The following is a 14,722-nucleotide window of genomic DNA, read 5'->3' as shown; positions in this document are numbered from 1 at the left end:
TAAATCATGTGTGCACGCACAGATGTTTAAATAGCAAGGGTCGACCTGTAGGGTGTGGACACGCTGCGAGTGTCTTCCTGTTCCCTGTCATGCAAATGAAGCTGATGGACTGATGACACAATAGGCCCAGTGTGACAAACCACTGTGTGTGGCCTGACGCCACCTAAATATAGATCCTCCTGTTACAGTATCAGAGTTATTTAGGGCTGTGATAGTTGCTATTAACACATGTTTTCAGGAATTTTAAATCCCACCAGTAGCAAAAATCAGAAGTAATCTTCAAGCCCATCAAACCAAAGGAATCATTTGCGATGCTTGTTTTTGTCCAACCATCTGAACCAGCTGTTTGTTTTCTAAATAAATTAGAAATCTCACATTTTCAGCACTACAATAGTGACTTCTGAACTTAATGTCTGTCTGGAGCAGTTACATTAAAATGTATTTGATGTATGAAAAAACAAGTGGATGTGTTTGAACATTTTGGAAAACCCTTAACTGACACTTTTAGACTCCTATGAGATCTTTGAAAGATTGCCCTCCTGTAAACCTTTTTCAGACTACACTGACAAAAAAAGAAAAGTGTCCACTTCATTTCTAACCAAAGCTGAGTCATGGAAATGTCCACTCTTTAAAAAAACAAACAAACTGAAAACTCCAACTGTTTGATGACCTCATGGAAAGATGATGCTTCCACAACCGCGGCATCATTTTAAGCTTTACAATGGGTGCCCTTTACATTACATGACAACAGCTTACAGCAGCAGAGCTGCTTGTGAGTTTGAATGCTTGTTCGCTCTCGTCACCACAGCTTCTGCATTTAAGGAATGGTTACCATAGTAACATTAGTTTCCATTATAAAGTGTCCTGTCAGCTCTGTACAGCAACACCTTCGTCACGTTACAAGTTTTGTAGCGCTGCTTAAAAGTTACGTGACTTTATAAAGTTTGGAGTGAGTCATTTTTATCTGTTGTATTTCGTTACTGACACACGCCAACCCCACTGCAACAAGCCTGTCTTACTGTAGCATTCGTTGCCCAAGGATGTATTTGTACTCTGATGTGATTCTCTGAGAATAGGACTTGTCTTTTGTTTTCACAGCTGAGGCAAATAGGTGCTCTGCTGCTCTGCTCGGTCATCTCTAAATCTGAAGTTTCATGATGGAAAAAACAAAAAAAGCTCCAATACATAAAGAAAATGACCACCTCTGATCACTAGACCGCAGGGCTGCGAAATGTGTTATTACTGTTCCACTTTATATTTCTGATGCTGATATAAATAAATCACATTGCTGTGTAAACTGGAAACTTGCTCCTCCCATTTCTTTAACATTTTTTCTGCATGCACAGAAAAGCTCACGCCCCCACTGGAGGCACTTTTGAATTCATTACATAAATCCAAGTAGAACAACAAATGAAAGATCAGCACATGAGCGTCAGCAAACTCATGTTTGTTTAGTTTTCCTTTCAGAAGTCATTTTATTTTATAATGTTCCTCTTGTTCATCCAAGGCCCACTTACACTGTGTCCCACAGATGGGTCCCGCCCCACAGTTTGAGAATCAGTGATTTCTAATTGAACAGATGGATATCCGGTAATAATCATGAATGTTTGAAGAATCTGGTCTGCTGAGCAGGCTGAAGTTGTGCATATTTAATAGTCGGCATGATGATGTACGATGGTGAAATCAACAACTACACCTTCTACAGAGAAATACTGCTGAAAGTTTGCTAAACTAACTATTTCTGCTCCGTGGATTCACAATCTGAGCCCTGAATCTACTGTTGCTCATTAATATTACACTGCTGAGGGAGGCTGCTGCTATTGGGGAGTGCATTATCATAGACCTGTGCTTCTATCATATAACTGTGACAAACAAATGTGATCTCTGTGTTAAACAGAAAATTAGGCTTTAACAAGATGATCTAGTAATTTTAGTGACTCAGTGTATGGAAAAATACTTCCCCCTCTATGTTTACACCACTAGAGTGCAGCAGAGTATGTCTGAGCTCTTCTGTGACTCAAACACATGCTTGTCTCCACCTACCTTACCACATCATGCCTTCATAAACTGCACCCTCTGCTGTATTTTCCCAGTAATAATGATTTTTCTCAGAAACAAATATGCATAGTTTATTGCAGAATGTTAAAACAAATCCACAAAACTAATAATGCTGTATAAATTATATAATACTGTATGATCATTCAAAAGCTGGTCTGAGAATTGTCTCTCTTCCTGTAAAATTAAAGCCAGGATGTTAACACAGCAGGTCTAGAAGTGTATTCACTGTGTGGAAGAATCTTTTTTTGAGGTTTGTGTACATCACCTAAAAGAATCTTTGACAAATGCATGAATGATAATGATAAAACCATCAAGGACTCAGTTGTTTGACAGTACACTTATCTACTCTGTACATCCATAATGATTTTGATTTAAGCCCTTCTGTAGTGTCTCCTTAATATTCATACAGATGATGTTATAGATACTCAGGAAGACCTCAGAGGTGCCATGGTGATGCCACAGGGTTAACCTGAAAGGACAAGTTCAGCTTTCAGAATGTTTTCTGGCTTTTCAGTTCCTCTTCAGAGATTTTAGAGGGTTTGCTGTTACATACCCGTTGGTTTAATGCCAGGACTTTTTTGTTTTTGAATGATTGTACTAGAGATGGCACGATACCACTTTTTTATGTCCGATACCGATACCGATATCATAAATTTGGATATCTGCCGATACCGATATGAATCCGATATAGTGTTTTTTAATCAACAAAACTGTTTTTTAAAATATCTTGCTGCATTTTGCAAGTCTGCAAGTTCATACTCAAGTTTAAAACAACAACTACACTAAAGCTATTCTGTTATACCTGTATACAAAAAAAATATTTCATAGTTCAGCAATACTGATCAATCTAATAAACTTAAACCTACACCATCCTCACTATTCTGGTATTTTAAAGAGTACTTAGCGTAAATATTAAGCAACCTAACTAATAGGGTTCCAACTCCCAGCAACAACAAAATTAAATAAATAAAAAATAGGGAACCACCCCTCACGCGCCACCTCATGATGCTTAATCAACGTAATCAACCTTAATTTGATGCAGTGTGAAAAAAAAAAGCACAGAAATCAATTATTTTTCAAGAAATATTAAATAGATTCAACATCTTTCTTCAACAAAATTGCAGACTGCACAGATGGTACCTTCCCAAAGTAAAAAGTACTATAGCTTACTAGGGTATATATATTAGACTTAATAGTCACTATATACAGTAATTGACTTCTATTTGTAACCGAGGACAAGGGATGAGTAAACGGGGCAAAGAAATAATTGATCATTTATTTATTACATAAGTTAAACATACAAATTCCCAGTCGTTTCCAGACAGGACTTACAACACATCCTGCCGATATCCCAGCTGCGCATGAGACTTACCACACAAACTGTGCGAAATAACACTACAACCCGTCACACCCCGCTTAGTGACACTGGAATCGTGGCACACACTGCAAACAATTCGGGTCTCAGCGCAGCTGGGAATCAGTGCTATGTATGGCCTGTGATCTGAGAGATAAAGGGAAGTGGCACAAACAATTAAAATAAAAAAAACAAAAGAGAGGTTAGTCCGCCCTTACAAAACTTACTCTCAATCAATAACCGCCTCTACGGCTGGACGGACTAACCAAAACAAAATTACAAATCAATCAAAAGAACAAAAAAAAGGACAGCAGAGACAGCACAGCTGAAAAACAAACAACATTATCAATTAAAATATTACCCAATAAAATAGCAATTTTATAAAACCATTCAAAATCATGAAACTAAAACAAACACTCAATATACCTACAATATTGATCAGTTTCCCTGCGCGCAGTCGATCTAGGGCTTGATCAATTCTTCTATTAAAATTCGTGGTCACACTAAAAAAGTCCAATGACACATTAAAAAAATAGGCACATGCAATAGCAAAAGATCCAAACAAAAAAATGGCAAAAGTCTCTTACCGACAGTATACCCACTCGCACCTGAGTGAATTAATTGCCTCTGGTTTTTTCCACAGAAGAGCGCTGACTTCACCCCACACACCCACTACCTTTTCACAGCTCTTCAGCCAATCACCTGGCAGCGAGCAACAAACTGCCAGGTGACACTTGTTACAACCCTCCCCTTCAAAGGGCATCGGCGACCCGACGATGAGCTGAAAAGAGAGCACACTTAAAATTTTGCTCATTTTATAATGGATTGTGGCAATTTAAATGGGTTTGAGTGCTGTCCAGCAGTCTTCCTCATTGACCTACGAGACCCTTGCGTCAAGCTGGCAACATCTTCCTCCCCAGGTTCTAGGTCCCCAGAACAATCCAAATGGGGCACCCCCACATGTGTGGGACTCAACGTCCCTTCCTCCAACACTGCAGAATCGCCTCCATCTCCCTGTTCTGTAAACATCTGTTCCACTTCATCAACCATACTGTTATTTGTGGCCAACATTCCGGTTAGATCATCCTGTTTTGACATTTGTAGGCCACTATCTTGGTCTCCATCCAATTCCCTGATTGGAATGTTTCTCAACTCAGTTCGATGTACTTGTCGAAGTGGACCAGTGTGCCCAGCAGGAGCGACTGAATATACTACGCCATGACCAGGAGGAGGTCGCACTACTTGAAAGGGCGTGGGATCCCAAAAATCTTGAATCTTATTGCGACCTCTTACAGAGTGGTTTCTCATATACACCAAATCGCCCTGCTCCAAATCAGGACTAGCACATTTAGAGGAATTCAAATCTCTCTGAACCCTTCTCCTTTCTAACCGTTGCTGCACAACATCATATGCAGCAGCCAAGGAATTTTGGTGTTCCTGTACCCACTCTTCAAGAGTGACGTCCTCATCAACTTCACTGCCAGCACCCAACCAAAAATCCACTGGCAACCGTGGCTCTCGCCCGAACATCAAATAATATGGAGTCATACCAGTTGACTGATGTACTGTGGTGTTATACGCATATGTGACTTGGGAGAGATGCCGCGGCCACCGGCGCTTTTGTTCAGGAGGCAGGGCACGCAGCAAGTCATGAAGTGTACGATTAAATCGTTCACATTGACCATTACCTTGTGGATGATAGGGTGTCGTCCGACTCTTCTCTATCTTATAAATTTTACACAGCTGTTGCACCAAAGCGCTTTCAAAATTTCGCCCCTGATCAGAATGTATACGGCTTGGAGGCCCAAATAAATGAAACCAATGCTTCACTAAAGCCTCTGCCACTGTACTGGCTCGCTGATCTTTTGTAGGGACAGTCTGAGTATATTTAGAAAAGATGTCAGTCATTACCAAAATATTCTCTTTACCATCAGTTGAGGGTTCAAGTACTGTAAAATCAATTGCCAAAATTTCATGAGGCCGAGATGCAGAAATACTACCCATAAAGGTTTTAATCTTTGGCACAACAGCCTTAGAAAGAACACACCTTTCACAATCTCTGCACCATCTCTCAATATCTGCATACATGTGCGGCCAATAATATCGCGAGCGCACCAACTGCAGTGTACGCTCAACCCCTTGATGGGTTTTACATCAAATTAAAACTTTGGGTGTCAGATAATTATTTATTAAAAGCTCGACATTTTAAATGAGAATAAGAAAGAAAAGTATGTCTTTGTGCCCCCTTTTCCCAGTTAATGCCCTATCGGCCCCCCTGGCTAAACTTTGCTAGATCCGCCCCTGCACAGTTACCAGCGTCAGCTACGTAGAAAAAGATCCTGGTGTAGAAAGTAATATTAAATAAATTCTAACAACAGCTTATCAAGCTTAAACGTGCTGCTGTTGTTCAGCCGCTGGTTTGCTCTTTCTGGCGCAAAGTGGACCAAAAACAAACGAGAGACGGACTCACAACAGAAAAGCCGATCAGCTGATTTAAGCAGTTTCACGATTGAAGTAGCAGCCAGAGAGCGAGAGGCAGTCGCTTGTTAAGCTTAACGCATGAATGCTTTACAAACATTCAGAGATGGACTTACACACTTGCTTTACTTCTCTCGGGGATAACTTTGTCGGAGATGAAATGCCAGGTTGCTAGCGAAGCTCCACATGCTATCCAGACCACCGACAGGTCCCGCATGCCACAGCTGCTCTATCACGTGATGCATACTGCTCCGACGTGCTAACGTTCTGAGGTGAGTTACGGCGTGTTGCAAGTTTTGTGAGGTGCTTTCGTGATATTTAATGGATCGGATTACATTTTTTATTTTTCTCCGATATCCGATCCAGTAATTTAGGTCAGTATCGGACCGATACGTAATATCGGATCGGTCCATCTCTAGATTGTACACAGCAACATAGTAAAAAAATCAATAATCATGTTTTTCTGATTCCAATTTCCTAAAAAAAGATAGCTCAAGGTCGCAGTAAGGACACCAAACAAACCTGACTGTCACTTGGACACCCACAAGGTGGAATCTGCTCAGCCTCGTGATGACTTCAACAAACTTTTCGAGCTGACATTAATCATTTTTGGCGATTGTCTCCCAAGGGATTCCCGCTCTTCAGTTAGGTGCCCATCACCATGTCAGATGGATGGAATAAATGATTTACGCTGACCTGAAATGCGTCACACAATGTTGGAACACTGGAAAGCTGTCTGCACACTGACTGGTCGCTCTTCTTGTGCTACAGCTGACATTAAATGTAAGATCATTGCTCCATTCAAGAAGGAAAGCCTGGAAAACCCTCCTCTATCCCTGTTCTGCAGGCACATGTAGACCTCATAGCAAAGGAAGCGTGTCCCATCCCTCAAGTTTACCCAGTTTCACTCTGTAAAATGTAGACGTGTGTGTATATATATATGTATGTATATATTACCATTATTACCATAAAATGCAGCACACACAGGTCTACTGTAAATGAGTCATCCATCCTAACATGCAGACAGACAGCAGATAATAGAAGCATAATGCAGCATCATGAGGAGATAAAAAAACAACAGCACAGACAGCGTTCTGCATGTTTTTTTACAGAGAGGGGCTGTAAGCCTATCAGTATTCATAGAGATAAGCTATCTATCTGCCACGATCACAGAATACAGTCAGACTATTGTTTGCATACGATAAATGGCACATCATCATGTGACATATCTAAAAGATTACACGGAGACAGAGCAGGATAATGTGGAGTTTTTTATTCAGCGAGGTGAACTTGACAGTCTGAAAATTCTCCATTGCACATAGACATGAGTTCATTTTCTAAAATCACTGATCCTGTCTTCTGTTTTAGATACCATTTAACTGCTTAATGAAATCAACAAGGATTTGATACATTGATAGTGATTTTTCTACTCTTTGAGGATACAGTTACAGCTCAGACATGTTTCATCTCTTCAGGAGTCGTTGATATGGTCGCCCATCGATAGATAAATGGTAAGACTGGTCTCAGTCAAGCCCTGCAGCAGACTGGTGACTTGTACAGGGTTTACCCCGCCTCTCGCTCTGTGACAGCTGGGATAGACTGCATGAATGGGTGAATGTTGTCAGTCACGTAAACACTGGAAAACACATCACACGCCTACAACAGTCAAATAAAAAACCCACAAACATTAATGTGCAATGTTAGATTTGGTTAATAATAATACGACCTGTGACTAAGAGGGCGTTTGCCCTTGAACTGAATAGAATTTCAATGTGTTTTACTTGAACTGACTGGTAGTTTGATTAGAATAAGGGTGTGATAACTGAAGATTTTACAGGAAAGAAGACACAAATTATACTGTAAGTAATTTTACGTAGTGCACAAAAAAGCATTTCCTCATTTTACTGTATTTACTGTAAATATGCAATACTTTGAGGAGCAGGGGTATTATGAAGTGGCTTTTGTGTAGAAAATTTAAAAAGAAAGAAAAGAAATAACTAAACCGTAGTAAACTGCATTTTTATATGTAATACAGGAAGACAATTGAACTGTGAAATGTCTATGATGGAAGCAAATATAAAAGAAAAGAAAATGTAAAAAGCCAAAGATTACTTACAGTAGATTTATTTGTTTTTCCTTGTAAAAAGTTGAATCGGTACTCCGTTATTCTAGTGTATCCACAAGGATTTGTAGATAAATTATAATTATGTGCTAATTTTTGATAAAATTGGTTGGAATTGCATAAATAATAAGGCAACTGTACCCTAAGTCACAGGCCATATTATAAAGCACTACTTAAATATATTGATATGATAGAAGTTTTACTGATTTTATTCTTTTAAACATGGGAATGAAGTTTCTGGCAGGAGGACAGAGGAAAGGAGGAGCCTCCAAGGTGAGTATGATGAGATTTTACATTGATGGTTTGAGACTGTACTTGTCTGAGTGTTAAACAGGTGCACGAGGGGAAGCTGGCAGGCAGACGGGATTCCAGGGAGATCCAGGGAAAAGGCTGGAAGTATCTTTTAAACTTAGTGTTATCACTTTAGAGAACAAACAAGAGAGCCAGGTTGATGACAACACCAACAATAACCTGATAGAGAGCAGCAGCCTGAGTTGGTCCTTAATAATAATAATGGATTGGATTTATATAGCGCTTTTCAAGGCACCCAAAGCGCTTTACAATGCCACTATTCATTCACTCTCACATTCACACACTGGTGGAGGCAAGCTACGGTTGTAGCCACAGCTGCCCTGGGGCAGACTGACAGAAGCGAGGCTGCCATGTCGCGCCATCGGCCCCTCTGGCCATCACCAGTAGGGTAAAGTGTCTTGCCCAAGGACACAACGACCAGGACAGAGAGCCCGGGGATCGACCCGGCGACCTTCCGATTATAGATACGCTTCCCAACCCCCTGAGCCACGGTCGCCCAAATAGCATGAGTCAATGATCCAGTGCAGAATGGGTGTGGTGGAGAAAGCCTCAGAGAAAGAAACTCCACCTGCAGTCAGGCAAGCGAGAAAACGCCAGCCCGTTACTCCACCCGAGAGTGAGAGAGAGCTACAACAGACAGAAGAGAGACAACAGAGGGAGGAAAAAGGAGAAAACCTCAGATCTGCCAGGACCATAACAGAAACTATTATGTAAGGCTTTCTGTGGTCAACTGGTGCAGTGAGTGGTGCAGGTTCAACACTGGGCTGCATCTCTTCCAGAGGAAGCACTACAAAGCATGAGATGTCAAGCAGCTCGTGACTTGGCACGTTTATCTCCAGATCAAAGGCGCTTTAGCCATGTGCGAGGGATTATGCTCCTCTCAATCCCTCCTTATCCTACAGCTCAGGGCGACACCTGAAGAGCCAGCTCTTTACTCTCACTGCTGCAGGTAGTAAAAGTCTTCTCCCTGCTGAAGGTTAGCCTGGTTAGTCAGAGAAAGCTGTAATCATCCCTGGGTTTGGAAGGGTTGTTTGGTGGATAGAAGAACAGCAAATAAACAGTCTCCTTTATATTAACGTCATGAAGCAGACACCTGGGATCAGACACAACAGGCGTGGTCCCGTACAGGAGTGAGTCGCAACCTCTGTAACCTCTGCAATCTGAATATTTACTGCAGCAGCTGAGAAGTTAACATGAAGTCTTAATATTTGCATTTAGTTTTCTCTGATGTTAAGCATCAAAAGCCACAAATGAAGCTGTAAAATGAAAATCCCCTTTAGCTGCGACTCTTTTTGGAATTTGGGGCTGATGCAGGGTCATCTGTGGTTTGATAGTTTACTTTTTTAACGTCATGTGTTATTAGAGTCAGAGCTTTACTACGCTGCCCTGGTGATGACCTTACTCCGTATCACTTTAAAGGACATGCTGTCACTGCTTATTAGTCTCCTTCCATCACTGTGACCTTTAAACAAGCGTGTGCCTGTAAATGCTGTCTACAGCCCACAAACAACATGCTAGGAGTTTCATACTCACACACTCATACTTACTACAGCCTCAGGGATTACCTGTGATTACAGCACACAGATTAGCAGCCGGTTTGGATGCAACTGCTCAGATTTGTGAAAAAAAGAAGTGAAGCAATCAATGACCTTATAAATACAACCAGTGGGTTAAAAGTAAGTCGGTAACAGAGCGAGTGACAGTCAAGAGCTGATCTGAGTGGGGCTTTCTTCTGTCTTCAGATCTTCATTACATGAAGATGTGGTGAAAGTCAAGCCCCTGAACTGACTTCACAGCACAGAGAGGAAGTGCTCCGGAGAGAAGACCGGAACAGAAACATGAGGTGAGACTGTTTTTCATTCACTGATATAAAACAGTCTTGGCAGCCGGGGGTCAGTCCGCCAGGGCCTCCACTCCTGGCCGCCACCCGGCACACAATGCACCCGACCCCTATGGCGCCTCCTGCGGGTGGTGGGCCTGCGGGAGGATGGGCCCATCTCTCCTCTTCGGGCTGTGCCCCATGGACTAAGGCCCGGCCACCAGACGCTCGCCCTCGGGCACCCTCCCCGGGCCTGGCTCCAGGACGGGGCCCCGGTAACCCTATCCCGGGCAGGGTAAACTGTTCCCTCGGTATCCTTTTCATAAGGGTCTTCTGAATCGCTCTTTGTCTGGTCCCTCACCCAGGGCAAATTTGCCATGGGAGACCCTACCAGGGGGCAAAAGCCCCCAGACAACATAGCCCCTGGGATCCCTGAGACACACAAACCCCTCCACCACGATAAGGTAGCGATTCAAGGAGGAGGATTTCTAGGCGCAGCCAAGTGGCGGAGGGCTTTCGCTTTGGTGGCCTCAGAATCTCATCTCTGATTTTTGCAGATGATGTGGTTCTGTTGGCTTCATCGGGTGAGGGCCTCCAGCTCGCACTGGAACGGTTCGCAGCCGAGTGTGAAGCAGCGGGAATGAGGATCAGCACCTCCAAATCTGAGGTCATGGTTCTCAGCCGGAAAAGGGTGGAGTGCCCACTCCGGGTCGGGGATGAGTTCCTGCCCCAAGTGGAGGAGTAGAAGTATCTCGGGGTCTTGTTCGTGAGTGATGGGAGAAGGGAGCCGGAGATCGACAGACGGACTGGGGCTGCAGCTGCAGTAATGCAGACGCTGCACCGATCCGTCGTGGTGAAGAGGGAGCTGAGTGTAAAAGCGAAGCTCTCAATTTACCGGTCGATCTACGTCCCTACCCTCACCTATGGCCACGAGCTGTGGGTAGTGACCGAAAGAACGAGATCGCGGATACAAGCGGCAGAAATGAGCTTCCTCCGAAGGGTGGCTGGCCTCTTCCTTAGAGATAGGGTGAGAAGTTCGGCCATCCGGGAGGGGCTCAGAGTAGAGCAGCTGCTGCTCCACATCGAAAGGAGCCAGCTGAGGTGGTTCGGGCATCTGACAAGGATGCCCCCTGGGCACCTCCTGGGTGAGGTGTTCCAGGCATGTCCCACCGGGAGGAGGCCCCGGGGCAGACCCAGGACACGCTGGAGAGATTATATCTCTCGGCTGGCCTGGGAACGCCTTGGTATTCCCCCGGATAAGCTGGAGGAGGTGGCTGGGGAGAGGGAGGTCTGGGCCTCTTTGCTTAGGCTGCTGCCCCCGCGACCCGGCCCCGGATAAAGCGGATGAAGATGGATGGATGGATGGATGATATAAAACATCTCCCCCATGCTAGTTTACTCAGCGCTTTTCAAATGATGTGCTGCAATAAGACAAGACTATCTTTGTCTTTGTGTTTATGAACCAATGTGATATTCACACCATGTTACCTGAGTCACTCATTTTTTTTAATTCTCCTTTAGTCTCTAAATTGCAGACTTTTACACTCACCAGACACTTTTTTAGGTACAGCTCCATATTACTGGGTTCCCTTTTGTGGCATAAATTCAACAAGGTGCAAGATGTCTGCAGCATCACACAGCTGCTGCAGACGTGTTGGCTGGATCGTATGGACATGTTTAGCAACAATACTCAGGTGGGCTGTGGTGTTTAAATGATTAGCAGCTGGTAAAAAGCGCTTTTCTGGTGTGAATTGTAGCCTCAGTTTCCTGCTCCTAGCTGACAGGAGTGGCACTCGGTGTGGCCTTCTGCTGCTGTAGCTGTGCCTTCTTAGTCACTTGACACAGTCTGGCTATCCTTCTCTAAACTCTTACATCAACAAGGCATTTATGCCCAGAGAATGACGACTGAGTGGATATGCTTTGGAGATGACAGTTGCGAAAATCTCAGCAGACCAGCTCATCTGACGTGAACAACCGTGCCACATTCAAAGCAACTTAAATCACCTTTTTTGCCCCTTCTGCGGCTCGGTTTGAACCTCAGCAGGTTGTCTTTACCATGTCTAGGTGCTGCCCTGTGATTGTCTGATTAGATATTTGCGTAAACAAGCAGTTGAACAGGTACCTAACATAGGTGAGTGTATGTATTCTGTTTCAAGCTTTTGGTTTTACTACACCACAAACATTTTGCTGCTCTTTAGTCTTACTGTACGTTTTGTCAGTATCAGTAGATTGCCTGGTAACTGTGCAGTAACTTCAGTGTACATTTGCCTGCAATAACTTGCAATGATGGCCAAATTAAAGCCTCAGGCTGGACATTTGTAATGTCCCAATCATGTGTTCCAACAAACAGCATGAATGAGACAAAAGAAGTTGTTCAATTATTCAGCAGCCATTCACAGAGCCCTCTGCTAATCCGGCCATGCTCCACTGAGCTAATAACAGCAGCAGGTGCGGGCAGCTGGGACCGGTGTGATATGAAATTATGGTCAAATGGTAAAACTCCAGTCTGGCCTAAAACTAAAAAGCACTCTGCCAGAGCATGGCCACAGAAATTGGACTTTTTGTAAATATTTGATGTTCGTATGGCCGTCTCAGCGCCTTAATATTTACTTTAAAGATTAATATTAGACTTTTTCAGTCCAGTATGTGCATTTAACACCTTTATTTTACTTTTGTGTACTTTTTGTGTAGATTTAAGTAAATAAGAATTAATTTAAAAATAAATGCTGGTTACTGCTGATGCTTCTGAGCTTTTGCTCGCGTACTCTGAATGTGAAATTTTACATGCACTGGTGTGCTTTTGTGTTCTGGTTCCTCTTCAGCCTTTATTAAAACTCTTTTTAGGCTGTCACTGTACCGCTTTAGCTGTGAGGAAGCAGAGGTGGGATGCGGAGAAGAAACAGAAATCTTTGCACTGAGCCTGTGATTGTGCATCGCATGCTAAACAGCTGCCCTTTGACTGTGGCACACACACACACACACACACACACTGCCTGAGTTTTCTAAAATAGTAGTGAGGCCTTCAGATGCGTCACCCTTCCCCCACCTCTGACGCACACCAGACAATAAACGTTACGCAGCCTGTTCCTGCATCAAACACAATCATTAATGGAGAAGGAATGCAAATAACTCGATTCTTTCTTTCTATTTCATCTGAAAAGAGTCTTTCATGGGCAGCTGCATAATGTAGAGTTGCCATGCAACAGGCTCCTGCATAAAAAAGGGAGGGGCTTGACAGGAAACCACAATTACAACTGGCTCTGGGACACCCATCAGTCCTACTAGAAGCTGGAATTGTACGACCAGCTTACATTCTTTTTAACTCAATTAAAAAAATTAATAAAAATCTTATCTATTGATTGATTGATTGGATTAAAAAAATACATCCAATATAAATCCATCCGTTAGATTTCTTAAATCCTTGTCCTGTTCATGGCTCAAGCCTATCCTTATTGTGTGAAGAGCTGGGAAAACTCTAGACAGTTAACCACAGTGTAGTTAAATATTAGCCCACAGACAGCTTAGTTTAAGCTATCTTAGCCTAATTTAAAACAAAATGACAGCTAACATGAACATATCTATTGTTATATCACCTGCTGGTTTTGGACTCTGCATTTCGAAACCTCAACAATGGCCCTTTGCCGAGAGCAGACGTGACAACATTTGAAGGAGAGCAGGAGCTCGCAAGCATAATTAGCAAGCTACATCCATGACCTGCAGAGGTGCCATGCACAGACACACATAGCTAGTTACTTATGGAGGGCCTAGTTGGCCGAAATGAATGAATTAAATAGAATTCAGTTTGGCACTCTAGGCCCTCAGTACCACGCTTAGAGTAGTCTAATACCAGAAGTTTACTCCTTAAACTTAATCACACTTTGCGGCCGGTCTGTAGCGCACACAAAGCCCTGACATGAGTCAGATAATTCTATAACAAATGCTTCAAATGGCTCCAGCAGCACAAACACTGTGAAGAAGTCCACTTACAGTTCTCCTCACATGGAAAACTATCCTACAGCTGTCTGTGTTTGCATACCCAGCTCCAAATCAAATCCAGTTAGTAAAAAATTCACTTCACTTCTCTGCAGACTTCTGAAGCTACCCACAGAGACCAAAATCACATTTTGTATCAGTGTAAACTTTTTTGTTTGTTTTTTATTTTGTAAAGTTTTAAAATAGGATTGACTCACTAATGGATTTAGCCTCAAGTGGCCGCTAGAGGAAATGCAGTTTATGACACTCCATATTTTAACTCCAGTGCTTGTCACTTATTTATTATCTGGTGAATAAATAAATTAGGGTCACCTGTAAAGTTGAATGAATGAATAAATAAATAGATGGATCAATATTCAATTAAAAATTATCTATATAGTGCCAAATGACAACAGCTGACTCAAAGGCTTTATATTGTAAAGAGGCTAGAATAATAAATACAGGTGTTAGCTAGCAGTTGATGGACGGCTGACGACTTAAAGTTGGTTTGTTTGTTTAATTTTTCGGCTGACTGTCCTTTGTTTTACTCATTTCATTTATTTGGTAGTTACTTTAAATATTAAATTACTAAATGTGAGATTTTTGC

Source organism: Copadichromis virginalis, linkage group LG6 (assembly GCF_057382275.1).
Source record: "Copadichromis virginalis isolate Kocher_CV1m ecotype Utaka linkage group LG6, C_Virginalis_male_GT1.1, whole genome shotgun sequence".
Lineage (NCBI taxonomy): Eukaryota > Metazoa > Chordata > Actinopteri > Cichliformes > Cichlidae > Copadichromis > Copadichromis virginalis.
This window is presented reverse-complemented; position numbering follows the sequence as displayed.